The sequence below is a fragment of the Nycticebus coucang genome, chromosome 24 (genome assembly GCF_027406575.1).
Source record: "Nycticebus coucang isolate mNycCou1 chromosome 24, mNycCou1.pri, whole genome shotgun sequence".
Taxonomy (NCBI): Eukaryota; Metazoa; Chordata; class Mammalia; order Primates; family Lorisidae; genus Nycticebus; species Nycticebus coucang.
This window is the reverse complement of record NC_069803.1, coordinates 5,037,105-5,040,039: the sequence shown is the minus strand read 5'-3', so window position 1 is coordinate 5,040,039 and position 2,935 is coordinate 5,037,105. Positions and strand designations below refer to the sequence as shown.

Below are 2,935 nucleotides of genomic sequence, written 5' to 3'. Positions count from 1 at the left end.
ATGTGCTATGCTATTATTGATCACTATTTTAAAGTCATGAAAATCCAGCAACAGTAAGGCTGGACAAATACTTGATTGTGCCCATGTCTCCATGGGACGGACAGCAGCACTGAGTAACACGCGAGAGGAACACTTCCTTTTCCACCTTCCTGGAAAAATTTTTATTAGATGGACAGCTACTGAATGGTGGTGTGAACCATGCGAGAACAACAAATAGGTAATAGGTGTGCAATAAACATCCAATTGCTGAACCTTGGACTGAAAAGTGAGAAAATTTATCACAGAAGGTAATGGTTGAAAGGCATTTTGATTCATTTTTTTTTTTTTAGTTAATGCAATAAACTTAGAAACTGTCTTCTTGTCACCTTTATACAAGGCAGCAATCCCGAGATAATTTTCTTTTATGTCATTTTCTAGGGTAAAGTGGCCTACTTCACCTACTTCTATTTCTGCCCTCTTGTTCCATTTGAGGGGAAAAATAAAACCACCTAAAAGGTCATCCTTTAAACTTCTGGATTATCAAAATGATCAAAAAATAGTATTTATTTCACACCTAAGCATGAATAGTTACAATGGAGATTACCATTCACTTTCCTCTTCCATTATTTCAACTCTGCGAGGCTCATGGAGTAGAACATAAGCCATGTGCCATCTCCCGCCAGAGAGCCGCAAGGTATCTTCGGGTATTACAATGCTGACCTTACCATCATCAAACTTAATCCATTCATCTTGTTTCCTTTTTACCCATGACACATAATGACTTGAAGAACTAGAACTTCCCTGGTGTGTTAGCACTGCTCGTAAATCATAGTATCCACAATTATTAGAGCCAATATCATCAGCAAAAGAAAAGCGTTCATACTTTACTTCTTCCTGGGGACTACTCTTTTGTCACTTGGATCTGGCTGCTGATTCACTTTTTTATCTTCTAAATCCTTGAATTTTGATCGAAAAGAGACCATTTTCTCCTGAAGTTCTGGTGTACACAGTTCATACACATCCAGCATAAGAGGAAATTTAACATCCTTTACAACTTTGGCATTCACAGACTCCTTCTCCTTATAAAAGAAGCGAACCATCTGAATAGTCAAGTAAGCAGGTAGCCGACTGATCTTGGAAGATATGATGTGCAGAGCATTTCTTTGCAACGTTGGACACTGTTTGGTGATTTCTTCCTGAAGTCGCAATTTAAGTCCTGTAAAAAGATACTTGACTTCCTGATTGATAAAACAGCTAATTTGAAGTTGATTCTCCTTTCCTTTGGTGGCTTCTTCTCCTTCAGATTCTGTGCATTTCATGGTAGTTTCAAATTCAACACCGAAGAACTGATCAGTTAAACTTTTCTTTTTAGAAGGTGTCACTGCTGATGCAGAAGAATCTGTCTCTTTCACAGAATCATCTTCTATGTCTTCTAATTTCTGTTGCAATACTCGCATCATTTGTACCCAGCATTCATTCCCATCCTGCTGAAGATACTGTCCTTGTTCACCTTTCTCCACAAACTGTGGGAAAGCCATGTGCAAAAACTGCAGCAGAATAATGGGAGGGACACTAGAAGTTTTATCCATGGAATCAAAGAAATCTCTAAGGCCGCAGTAATATACTGTGCTGAAGACATTTCCCCTGACGCTCTCAAGGCACCTGCATACCTTTTCAGGGCATCTTTGAGTTCAGGCACAGAACCCCTACATTGACCTGTAGCATTCATGTAACAAGTGTTACCAAGGTTTGTCAATCCACATGGTAATTCCATAGCGGATGCCAACTGTTCTTTGGTCATGTCTTCTACAAAGACAGTTTCAGCTAAGGGTTCCTCAGAAAGAGCATCTGCTGACCCCATCATTAGTACAATCATTCCATTTTTTATTTTAATGTTTCCCCAATCATCATCCTTCAAAGTTCCTCCTTTGACCATAACTTTCTGTCTGGCTGGCTGCACTCCAGTCAGTGCAAAAAGCTGAGCCTTGAACACCATTGGAGGTTCATCAGTATTAATTCTACACCTTCAAATTTCTCCTTTACCCATTTTACAGTAACAGAGTAAAAAGGCATGGCTGGGCACGGGCAGTGGCGGGGAGAGGGTGGTGAAGGGCAGGGTACCAGAAGAATGTTTAGCGGCGGCCGAGGTACAGACGTGGAGCTCAAGCTTGTTCTTTATTTAAGTTGTTATATTTAATACAGCCGTCTTGGGAAGTATGCCTTATACCTTCTCTTTAGAGTGAAGAAACATATGCCTACAGAGATTAAGTGATTGTGCCCATCCAACTAATCAATACAGAGCAGAACCAGGATTTGAAAATGAACTCCTCTAGCCCTGAAGCCTGTATCGTTATCTCTCATGCTCTCCTGTTGCAAACCTCATGCATTAAGGTCACAGAATCTAAAAATTGCCACTGGCATGAGCAACGTATCATAGATCCTCACGTCTTGCAGGTAAGAAAACGCTTAGAAAAGCTGCCTGGCTCATACAAGGTCATTTTGCTAGTGACTTGTTGAGCCAGAATCAAGTCTAAGGAATCTGAATTTCTAAGACAATGATCTTCTTTCCATTCTCTCCTGCCTTACAGTATACCTTTCAGGAAAAGGCAGGTGCTGCACCACCAGCGCTTCCAGGACCACTCACATCACAGGGCTGGATGCCTGAAGACATGACGTTAATGTCGTTTGTCAGTATTACTATTTAAGAGTTGGAGTCCTGACGTCAGTCTCCTTTACCTCCAAAAGAATCTGTTAATAACTTCTTTGAGTTATTGAAGCAATACAAAATTTTTCTTGTAACCCATCAATAGTCACTGAGGAGGATTAATATAGAGAGTAGGAGATGAGAGTTCCTGATGGTCAGCAAGAGTGTTTCCGGGAAATGCCAAAACCTGCTAGATCTCAGCCTCATCTTGACTGCAGGGAGCAGAATTCAGGAGTGGGAACTAATTCCACC

General features: G+C 40.7%; 1 pseudogene; it reads right to left on the bottom strand.

Moving 5' to 3' along the window:
* Positions 1–579: 579 nt before the first annotated feature.
* Positions 580–2,052, bottom strand: LOC128576591 (ubiquitin carboxyl-terminal hydrolase 14-like; annotated as a pseudogene).
* Positions 2,053–2,935: the final 883 nt, after the last annotated feature.